Raw genomic sequence first — 12099 nt, forward strand, 5'->3', positions numbered from 1 at the left:
CCAGTTCCAAACATACAGGAAGTCCCCATCCCGAACAAACAGAAAGTCCCCATCCCTAACAAACAGGAAGTCCCCGTCCCTGACAAACAGGAAGTCCCCATCCCGAACAAACAGGAAGTCCCCATCCCTAACAAACAGGAAGTCCCCGTCCCTGACAAACAGGAACTCCCTGTCCCTGACAAACAGGAAGTCCCATTCCCTGACAAACAGGAGGTCCCCATTTCTAACAAACAGGAAGTACCATGCCCCATCAAACAGGAAGTCCAAGTCCCTAACAAACAGGAAGTCCCCATCCCTGACAAACAGGAAGTCCAAGTCCCTAACAAACAGGAAGTCCCATTCCCTAACAAACAGGAAGTCCCCTTCCCTCAGAAACAGTAGGTCCCCGTCCCTCAGAAACATGAAGTCCCCATCCCAAACAAACAGGAAGTCCCAATTCCAAACATACTGGAAGTCCCCATCCCAAACAAACAGGAAGTCCCCATCCCGAACAAACAGGAAGTCCCCATCCCTAACAAACAGGAATTCCAATCACGAGCAAACAGAAAGTCCCAATAACAAACAAACAGGAAGTCCCCATCGCATAAAAACAGGAAGTCCCCATCCCTAACAAACAGGAAGTCCCAATCACGAACAAACAGGAAGTCCCAATAACTAAGAAACAGGAAGTCCCCATCCCTAACAAACAGGAAGTCCCTGTCTCTGACAAACAGGAACTCCCTGTCCCTGAGAAACAGGAAGTCCCATTCCCTAACAAACAGGAAGTAACCTTCCCTCAGAAACAGTAGGTCCCCGTCCCTCAGAAACAGGAAGTCCCCATCCCAAACAAACAGGAAGTCCCAGTTCCAAACATACAGGAAGTCCCCATCCCAAAAAAACAGGAAGTCCCCATCCCTAACAAACAGGAAGTCCCAATCACGAGCAAACAGGAAGTCCCAATAACTAACAAACAGGAAGTCCCCATCCCATAAAAACAGGAAGTCCCCATCCCTAACAAACAGGAAGTCCCAATCACGAACAAACAGGAAGTCCCAATAACTAACAAACAGGAAGTCCCTGTCCCTGACAAACAGGAACTCCCTGTCCCTGACAAACAGGAAGTCCCATTCCCTAACAAACAGGAAGTAACCTTCCCTCAGAAACAGTAGGTCCCCGTCCCTCAGAAACAGGAAGTCCCCATCCCAAACAAACAGGAAGTCCCAGTTCCTAAGATACAGGAAGTCCCCATCCCGAACAAACAGGACGTCACCATCCCGAACAAACAGGAAGTCCCCATCCCTTACAAACAGGAAGTCCCAATAACGAGCAAACAGGAAGTCCCAATAACTAACAAACAGGAAGTCCCCATCCCATAAAAACAGGAAGTCCCCATCCCTAACAAACAGGAAGTCCCAATCACGAACAAACAGGAAGTCCCAATAACTAAGAAACAGGAAGTCCCCATCCCTAACAAACAGGAAGTCCCTGTCCCTGACAAACAGGAACTCCCTGTCCCTGACAAACAGGAAGTCCCATTCCCTGACAAACAGGAAGTCCCCATTTCTAACAAACAGGAAGTCCCATGCCCCATCAAACAGGAAGTCCAAGTCCCTAACAAACAGGAAGTCCCCATCCCTGACAAACAGGAAGTCCCATTCCCTGACAAACAGGAAGTCCCATTCCCTAACAAACAGGAAGTCCCCTTTCCTCAGAAACAGTAGGTCCCCGTCCCTCAGAAACAGGAAGTCCCCATCCCGAACAAACAGGAAGTCCCCATCCCTAACAAACAGGAAGTCCCAATCACGAGCAAACAGGAAGTCCCAATAACAAACAAACAGGAAGTCCCCATCGCATAAAAACAGGAAGTCCCCATCCCTAACAAACAGGAAGTCCCAATCACGAACAAACAGGAAGTCCCAATAACTAAGAAACAGGAAGTCCCCATCCCTAACAAACAGGAAGTCCCTGTCTCTGACAAACAGGAACTCCCTGTCCCTGAGAAACAGGAAGTAACCTTCCCTCAGAAACAGTAGGTCCCCGTCCCTCAGAAACAGTAGGTCCCCGTCCCTCAGAAACAGGAAGTCCCCATCCCAAACAAACAGGAAGTCCCAGTTCCAAACATACAGGAAGTCCCCATCCCAAAAAAACAGGAAGTCCCCATCCCTAACAAACAGGAAGTCCCAATCACGAGCAAACAGGAAGTCCCAATAACTAACAAACAGGAAGTCCCCATCCCATAAAAACAGGAAGTCCCCATCATTAACAAACAGGAAGTCCCAATCACGAACAAACAGGAAGTCCCAATAACTAACAAACAGGAAGTCCCTGTCCCTGACAAACAGGAACTCCCTGTCCCTGACAAACAGGAAGTCCCATTCCCTAACAAACAGGAAGTAACCTTCCCTCAGAAACAGTAGGTCCCCGTCCCTCAGAAACAGGAAGTCCCCATCCCAAACAAACAGGAAGTCCCAGTTCCTAAGATACAGGAAGTCCCCATCCCGAACAAACAGGACGTCACCATCCCGAACAAACAGGAAGTCCCCATCCCTTACAAACAGGAAGTCCCAATAACGAGCAAACAGGAAGTCCCAATAACTAACAAACAGGAAGTCCCCATCCCATAAAAACAGGAAGTCCCCATCCCTAACAAACAGGAAGTCCCAATCACGAACAAACAGGAAGTCCCAATAACTAAGAAACAGGAAGTCCCCATCCCTAACAAACAGGAAGTCCCTGTCCCTGACAAACAGGAACTCCCTGTCCCTGACAAACAGGAAGTCCCATGCCCCATCAAACAGGAAGTCCAAGTCCCTAACAAACAGGAAGTCCCCATCCCTGACAAACAGGAAGTCCCATTCCCTGACAAACAGGAAGTCCCATTCCCTAACAAACAGGAAGTCCCCTTTCCTCAGAAACAGTAGGTCCCCGTCCCTCAGAAACAGGAAGTCCCCATCCCGAACAAACAGGAAGTCCCCATCCCTAACAAACAGGAAGTCCCAATCACGAGCAAACAGGAAGTCCCAATAACTAACAAACAGGAAGTCCCCATCCCATAAAAACAGGAAGTCCCCATCCCTAACAAACAGGAAATCCCAATCACGAACAAACAGGAAGTCCCAATAACTAACAAACAGGAAGTCCCCTACCCTAACAAACAAGAAGTCCCTGTCCCTGACAAACAGGAACTCCCTGTCCCTGACAAACAGGAAGTCCCATTCCCTAACAAACAGGAAGTAACCTTCCCTCAGAAACAGTAGGTCCCCGTCCCTCAGAAACAGGAAGTCCCCATCCCAAACAAACAGGAAGTCCCAGTTCCTAATATACAGGAAGTCCCCATCCCGAACAAACAGGAAGTCCCCATCCCGAACAAACAGGAAGTCCCCATCCCTAACAAACAGGAAGTCCCAATCACGAACAAACAGGAAGTGCCCATCCCTAACAAACAGGAAGTCCCTGTCCCTGACAAACAGGAACTCCCTGTCCCTGACAAACAGGAAGTCCCTGTCCCAGACAAACAGGAAGTCCCATTCCCTGACAAACAGGAAGTCCCAGTACCTTACAAACAGGAAGTCCCAGTCTCTAACAAACAGGAAGTCCGAATCCATAACAAACAGGAAGTCCCAATAACTAACAAACAGGAAGTCCCCATCAATAACAAACAGGAAGTCCCATGCCCTATCAAACAGGAAGTCCAAGTCCCTAACAAACAGGACGTCACCGTCCCTGACAAACAGGAAGTCCCATTCCCTGACAAACAGGAAGTCACTTTCCTTAAGAAACAGGAAGTTCCCGTCCCTAACAAACAGGAAGTCCCAGTCCCATACAAATAGGAAGTCCCCATTTCTAACAAACAGGAAGTCCCATGCCCCATCAAACAGGAAGTCCAAGTCCCTAAAAAACAGGAAGTCCCCATCCCTGACAAACAGGAAGTCCTATTCCCTGACAAACAGGAAGTCCCATTCCCTAACAAACAGGAAATCCCCTTCCTTCAGAAACAGTAGGTCCTCGTCCCTCAGAAACAGGAAGTCCCCATCCCAAACAAACAGGAAGTCCCAGTTCCTAAGATACAGGAAGTCCCCAATCCGAACAAACAGGAAGTCCCCATCCCTAACAAACAGGAAGTCCATGTCACTGACAAACAGGAACTCCCTGTCCCTGACAAACAGGAAGTCCCATTCCCTGACAAACAGGAAGTCCCCATTTCTAACAAACAGGAAGTACCATGCCCCATCAAACAGGAAGTCCAAATCCCTAACAAACAAGAAGTCCCCATCCCTGACAAACAGGAAGTCCCATTCCGTGACAAACAGGATGTCCCCATTTCTAACAAACAGGAAGTCCCATGCCCCATCAAACAGGAAGTCCAAGTCCCTAACAAACAGGAAGTCCCCATCCCTGACAAACAGGAAGTCCCATTCCATGACAAACAGGAAGTCCCATTCCCTAACAAACAGGAAGTCCCCTTCCCTCAGAAACAGTTGGTCCCCGTCCCTCAGAAACAGGAAGTCCCCATCCCAAACAAACAGGAAGTCCCAGTTCCTAACATACAGGAAGTCCCCATCCTGAACAAACAGGAAGTCCCCATCCCTAACAAACAGGAAGTCCCAATCACGAGCAAACAGGAAGTCCCAATAACTAACAAACAGGAAGTCCCCATCCCATAAAAACAGGAAGTCCCATTCCATGTCAAACAGGAAGTCACTTTCCTTAATAAACAGAAAGTTCCTGTCCATAACAAACAGGAAGTTACAGTCCCATACAAACAGGAAGTCCCCATTTCTTACAAACAGGAAGTCCCATGCCCCATCAAACAGGAAGTCCAAGTCCCTAACAAACAGGATGTCCCCATCCCTGAAAAACAGGAAGTCCTATTACCTGACAAACAGGAAGTCCCATTCCCTAACAAACAGGAAGTCCCATTCCCTGACAAACAGGAAGTCCCCATCCCTGACAAACAGGAAGTCCCATTCCCCATCAAACAGGAAGTCCAAATCCCTAACAAACAGGAAGTCCCCATCCCTGACAAACAGGAAGTCCCATTCTCTGACAAACAGGAAGTCCCATTCCCTGACAAACAGGAAGTCACCATTTCTAACAAACAGGAAGTCCCATGCCCCATCAAAGAGGAAGTCCAAGTCCCTAACAAACAGGAAGTCCCCATCCCTGACAAACAGGAAGTCCCATTCCATGAAAAACAGGAAGTCCCATTCCCTAACAAACAGGAAGTCCCCTTCCCTCAGAAACAGTAGGTCCCCGTCCCTCAGAAACAGGAAGTCCCCATCCCAAACAAACAGGAAGTCCCAGTTCCTAACATACAGGAAGTCCCCATCCAGAACAAACAGGAAGTCCCCATCCCAAACAAACAGGAAGTCCCCATCCCTAACAAACAGGAAGTCCCAATCACGAACAAACAGGAAGTCCCAATAACTAACAAACAGGAAGTCCACATCCCTAACAAACAGGAAGTCCCTATCCCTGACAAACAGGAAGTCCCTCTCCCAGACAAAAAGGAAGTCCCATTCCCTGACAAACAGGAAGTCCTCATCCCTGACAAACAGGAAGTGTCATTCCCTGACAAACAGGAAGTCCCAGGCCCTAACAAACAGGAAGTCACCTTCCCTCAGAAACAGTAGGTCCCCGTCCCTCAGAAACAGGAAGTCCCCATCCCAAACAAACAGGAAGTCCCAGCTCCTAAGATACAGGAAGTCCCCATCCCGAACAAACAGGAAGTCCCAATCCCGAACAAACAGGAAGTCCCCATCCCTAACAAACAGGAAGTCCCAATAACAAACAAACAGGAAGTCCCCATCCCATAAAAACAGGAAGTCCCCATCCCTAACAAACAGGAAGTCCCAATCACGAACAAACAGGAAGTCCCAATAACTAACAAACAGGAAGTCCCCATCCCTAACAAACAGGAAGTCCCTGTCCCTGACAAAGAGGAACTCCATGTCCCTGACAAACAGGAATTCACATTCCCTTACAAACAGGAAGTCCCCATTTCTAACAAACAGGAAGTACCATGCCCCATCAAACAGGAAGTCCAAGTCCCTAACAAACAGGAAGTCCCCATCCCTGACAAACAGGAAGTCCCATTCCCTGACAAACAGGAAGTCCCATTCCCTAACAAACAGGAAGTCCCCTTCCCTCAGAAACAGTAGGTCCCCGTCCCTCAGAAACAGGAAGTCCCCATCCCAAACAAACAGGAAGTCCCAGTTCCTAACATACAGGAAGTCCCCATCCAGAACAAACAGGAAGTCCCCATCCCAAACAAACAGGAAGTCCCCATCCCTAACAAACAGGAAGTCCCAATCACGAACAAACAGGAAGTCCCAATAACTAACAAACAGGAAGTCCACATCCCTAACAAACAGGAAGTCCCTATCCCTGACAAACAGGAAGTCCCTCTCCCAGACAAAAAGGAAGTCCCATTCCCTGACAAACAGGAAGTCCTCATCCCTGACAAACAGGAAGTGTCATTCCCTGACAAACAGGAAGTCCCAGGCCCTAACAAACAGGAAGTCACCTTCCCTCAGAAACAGTAGGTCCCCGTCCCTCAGAAACAGGAAGTCCCCATCCCAAACAAACAGGAAGTCCCAGCTCCTAAGATACAGGAAGTCCCCATCCCGAACAAACAGGAAGTCCCAATCCCGAACAAACAGGAAGTCCCCATCCCTAACAAACAGGAAGTCCCAATAACGAACAAACAGGAAGTCCCCATCCCATAAAAACAGGAAGTCCCCATCCCTAACAAACAGGAAGTCCCAATCACGAACAAACAGGAAGTCCCAATAACTAACAAACAGGAAGTCCCCATCCCTAACAAACAGGAAGTCCCTGTCCCTGACAAAGAGGAACTCCATGTCCCTGACAAACAGGAATTCACATTCCCTTACAAACAGGAAGTCCCCATTTCTAACAAACAGGAAGTACCATGCCCCATCAAACAGGAAGTCCAAGTCCCTAACAAACAGGAAGTCCCCATCCCTGACAAACAGGAAGTCCCATTCCCTGACAAACAGGAAGTCCCATTCCCTAACAAACAGGAAGTCCCCTTCCCTCAGAAACAGTAGGTCCCCGTCCCTCAGAAACAGGAAGTCCCCATCCCAAACAAACAGGAAGTCCCAGTTCCTAACATACAGGAAGTCCCCATCCCGAACAAAGAGGAAGTCCCCATCCCAAACAAACAGGAAGTACCCATCCCTAACAAACAGGAAGTCCCTATCACGAACAAAAAGGAACTCCCAATAAGTAACAAACAGGAAGTCCCCATCCCTAACAAACAGGAAGTCCCTGTCCCTGACAAACAGGAACTCCCTGTCCCTGACAAACAGGAAGTCCCATTCCCTGACAAACAGGAAGTCCCCATTTCTAACAAACAGGAAGTCCTATGCCGCATCAAACAGGAAGTCCAAGTCCCTAACAAACAGGAAGTCCCCATCCCTGACAAACAGGAAGTCCCATTCCCTGACAAACAGGAAGTCCTATTCCCTAAAAAACAGGAAGTCCCTGTCCCTGACAAACAGGAACTCCCTGTCCCTGACAAACAGGATGTCCCATTCCCTGACAAACAGGAAGTCCCCATTTCTAACAAACAGGAAGTCCCATGCCCCATCAAACAGGAAGTCCAAGTCCTAACAAACAGGAAGTCCCCATCCCTGACAAACAGGAAGTCCCATTCCCTGACAAACAGGAAGTCCCATTCCCTAACAAACAGGAAGTCCCCTTTCCTCAGAAACAGTAGGTCCCCGTCCCTCAGAAACAGGAAGTCCCCATCCCGAACAAACAGGAAGTCCCCATCCCTAACAAACAGGAAGTCCCAATCACGAGCAAACAGGAAGTCCCAATAACTAACAAACAGGAAGTCCCCATCCCATAAAAACAGGAAGTCCCCATCCCTAACAAACAGGAAGTCCCAATCACGAACAAACAGGAAGTCCCAATAACTAACAAACAGGAAGTCCCCTACCCTAACAAACAAGAAGTCCCTGTCCCTGACAAACAGGAACTCCCTGTCCCTGACAAACAGGAAGTCCCATTCCCTGACAAACAGGAAGTCCCATGCCCCATCAAACAGGAAGTCCAAATCCCTAACAAACAGGAAGTCCCCATCCCTGACAAACAGGAAGTCCCATTCTCTGACAAACAGGAAGTCCCATTCCCTGACAAACAGGAAGTCACCATTTCTAACAAACAGGAAGTCCCATGCCCCATCAAACAGGAAGTCCAAGTCCCTAACAAACAGGAAGTCCCCATCCCTGACAAACAGGAAGTCCCATTCCATGAAAAACAGGAAGTCCCATTCCCTAACAAACAGGAAGTCCCAATAACTAATAAACAGGAAGTCCCCATCAACAACAAATAGGAAGTCCCATGCCCTATCAAACAGGAAGTCCAAGTCCCGAACAAATAGGACGTCACCGTTCCTGACAAACAGGAAGTCCCATTCCCTGACAAACAGGAAGTCACTTTCCTTAAGAAACAGGAAGTTCCCGTCCCTAACAAACAGGAAGTCCCAGTCCCATACAAACAGGAAGTCCCAGTCCCATACAAACAGGAAGTCCCCATTTCTTACAAACAGGAAGTCCCATGCCCCATCAAACAGGAAGTCCAAGTCCCTAACAAACAGGAAGTCCCCATCCCTAACAAACAGGAAGTCCCAATCACGAACAAACAGGAAGTCCCAATAACTAACAAACAGGAAGTCCCCAAACCTAACAAACAGGAAGTCCCTGTCCATGACAAACAGGAAGTCCCATTCCCTGACAAACAGAAAGTCCCCATCCCTGACAAACAGGAAGTATCATTCCCTGACAAACAGGAAGTCCAAGGCCCTAACAAACAGGAAGTCACCTACCCTCACAAACAGGAAGTCCCATTCCCTGACAACCAGGAAGTCCCATTCCCTAACAAACAGGAAGTCCCCTTCCCTCAGAAACAGGAAGTCCCCATCCCAAACAAACAGGAAGTCCCAGTTCCAAACATACAGGAAGTCCCCATCCCAAAAAAACAGGAAGTCCCCATCCCTAACAAACAGGAAGTCCCAATCACGAGCAAACAGGAAGTCCCAATAACTAACAAACAGGAAGTCCCCATCCCATAAAAACAGGAAGTCCCCATCCCTAACAAACAGGAAGTCCCAATCACGAACAAACAGGAAGTCCCAATAACTAACAAACAGGAAGTCCCTGTCCCTGACAAACAGGAACTCCCTGTCCCTGACAAACAGGAAGTCCCATTCCCTAACAAACAGGAAGTAACCTTCCCTCAGAAACAGTAGGTCCCCGTCCCTCAGAAACAGGAAGTCCCCATCCCAAACAAACAGGAAGTCCCAGTTCATAAGATACAGGAAGTCCCCATCCCGAACAAACAGGACGTCCCCATCCCGAACAAACAGGAAGTCCCAATCCCGAACAAACAGGAAGTCCCAATAACGAGCAAACAGGAAGTCCCAATAACTAACAAACAGGAAGTCCCCATCCCATAAAAACAGGAAGTCCCCATCCCTAACAAACAGGAAGTCCCAATCACTAACAAACAGGAAGTCCCAATAACTAAGAAACAGGAAGTCCCCATCCCTAACAAACAGGAAGTCCCTGTCCCTGACAAACAGGAACTCCCTGTCCCTGACAAACAGGAAGTCCCATTCCCTGACAAACAGGAAGTCCCCATTTCTAACAAACAGGAAGTCCCATGCCCCATCAAACAGGAAGTCCAAGTCCCTAACAAACAGGAAGTCCCCATCCCTGACAAACAGGAAGTCCCATTCCCTGACAAACAGGAAGTCCCATTCCCTAACAAACAGGAAGTCCCCTTTCCTCAGAAACAGTAGGTCCACGTCCCTCAGAAACAGGAAGTCCCCATCCCGAACAAACAGGAAGTCCCCATCCCTAACAAACAGGAAGTCCCAATCACGAGCAAACAGGAAGTCCCAATAACTAACAAACAGGAAGTCCCCATCCCATAAAAACAGGAAGTCCCCATCCCTAACAAACAGGAAGTCCCAATCACGAACAAACAGGAAGTCCCAATAACTAACAAACAGGAAGTCCCCTACCCTAACAAACAAGAAGTCCCTGTCCCTGACAAACAGGAACTCCCTGTCCCTGACAAACAGGAAGTCCCATTCCCTAACAAACAGGAAGTAACCTTCCCTCAGAAACAGTAGGTCCCCGTCCCTCAGAAACAGGAAGTCCCCATCCCAAACAAACAGGAAGTCCCAGTTCCTAATATACAGGAAGTCCCCATCCCGAACAAACAGGAAGTCCCCATCCCGAACAAACAGGAAGTCCCCATCCCTAACAAATAGGAAGTCCCAATAACTAACAAACAGGAAGTGCCCATCCCTAACAAACAGGAAGTCCCTGTCCCTGACAAAGAGGAAGTCCCCATCCCATAAAAACAGGAAGTCCCATTCCATGTCAAACAGGAAGTCACTTTCCTTAATAAACAGGAAGTTCCTGTCCCTAACAAACAGGAAGTCACAGTCCCATACAAACAGGAAGTCCCCATTTCTTACAAACAGGAAGTCCCATGCCCCATCAAACAGGAAGTCCAAGTCCCTAACAAACAGGAAGTCCCCATCCCTGAAAAACAGGAAGTCCTATTACCTGACAAACAGGAAGTCCCATTCCCTAACAAACAGGAAGTCCCATTCCCTGACAAACAGGAAGTCCCCATCCCTGACAAACAGGAAGTCCCATGCCCCATCAAACAGGAAGTCCAAATCCCTAACAAACAGGAAGTCCCCATCCCTGACAAACAGGAAGTCCCATTCTCTGACAAACAGGGAGTCCCATTCCCTGACAAACAGGAAGTCACCATTTCTAACAAACAGGAAGTCCCATGCCCCATCAAAGAGGAAGTCCAAGTCCCTAACAAACAGGAAGTCCCCATCCCTGACAAACAGGAAGTCCCATTCCATGAAAAACAGGAAGTCCCATTCCCTAACAAACAGGAAGTCCCCTTCCCTCAGAAACAGTAGGTCCCCGTCCCTCAGAAACAGGAAGTCCCCATCCCAAACAAACAGGAAGTCCCAGTTCCTAACATACAGGAAGTCCCCATCCAGAACAAACAGGAAGTCCCCATCCCAAACAAACAGGAAGTCCCCATCCCTAACAAACAGGAAGTCCCAATCACGAACAAACAGGAAGTCCCAATAACTAACAAACAGGAAGTCCACATCCCTAACAAACAGGAAGTCCCTATCCCTGACAAACAGGAAGTCCCTCTCCCAGACAAAAAGGAAGTCCCATTCCCTGACAAACAGGAAGTCCTCATCCCTGACAAACAGGAAGTGTCATTCCCTGACAAACAGGAAGTCCCAGGCCCTAACAAACAGGAAGTCACCTTCCCTCAGAAACAGTAGGTCCCCGTCCCTCAGAAACAGGAAGTCCCCATCCCAAACAAACAGGAAGTGCCAGCTCCTAAGATACAGGAAGTCCCCATCCCGAACAAACAGGAAGTCCCAATCCCGAACAAACAGGAAGTCCCCATCCCTAACAAACAGGAAGTCCTAATAATGAACAAACAGGAAGTCCCCATCCCATAAAAACAGGAAGTCCCCATCCCTAACAAACAGGAAGTCCCAATCACGAACAAACAGGAAGTCCCAATAACTAACAAACAGGAAGTCCCCATCCCTAACAAACAGGAAGTCCCTGTCCCTGACAAAGAGGAACTCCATGTCCCTGACAAACAGGAATTCACATTCCCTTACAAACAGGAAGTCCCCATTTCTAACAAACAGGAAGTACCATGCCCCATCAAACAGGAAGTCCAAGTCCCTAACAAACAGGAAGTCCCCATCCCATAAAAACAGGAAGTCCCCATCCCTAACAAACAGGAAGTCCCAATAACTAACAAACAGGAAGTCCCCATCCCTAACAAACAGGAAGTCCCTGTCCCTGACAAAGAGGAACTCCATGTCCCTGACAAACAGGAATTCACATTCCCTTACAAACAGGAAGTCCCCATTTCTAACAAACAGGAAGTACCATGCCCCATCAAACAGGAAGTCCAAGTCCCTAACAAACAGGAAGTCCCCATCCCTGACAAACAGGAAGTCCCATTCCCTGACAAACAGGAAGTCCCATTCCCTAACAAACAGGAAGTCCCCTT

The sequence above is a fragment of the Hemicordylus capensis genome, chromosome 5 (assembly GCF_027244095.1).
Source record: "Hemicordylus capensis ecotype Gifberg chromosome 5, rHemCap1.1.pri, whole genome shotgun sequence".
NCBI lineage: Eukaryota > Metazoa > Chordata > Lepidosauria > Squamata > Cordylidae > Hemicordylus > Hemicordylus capensis.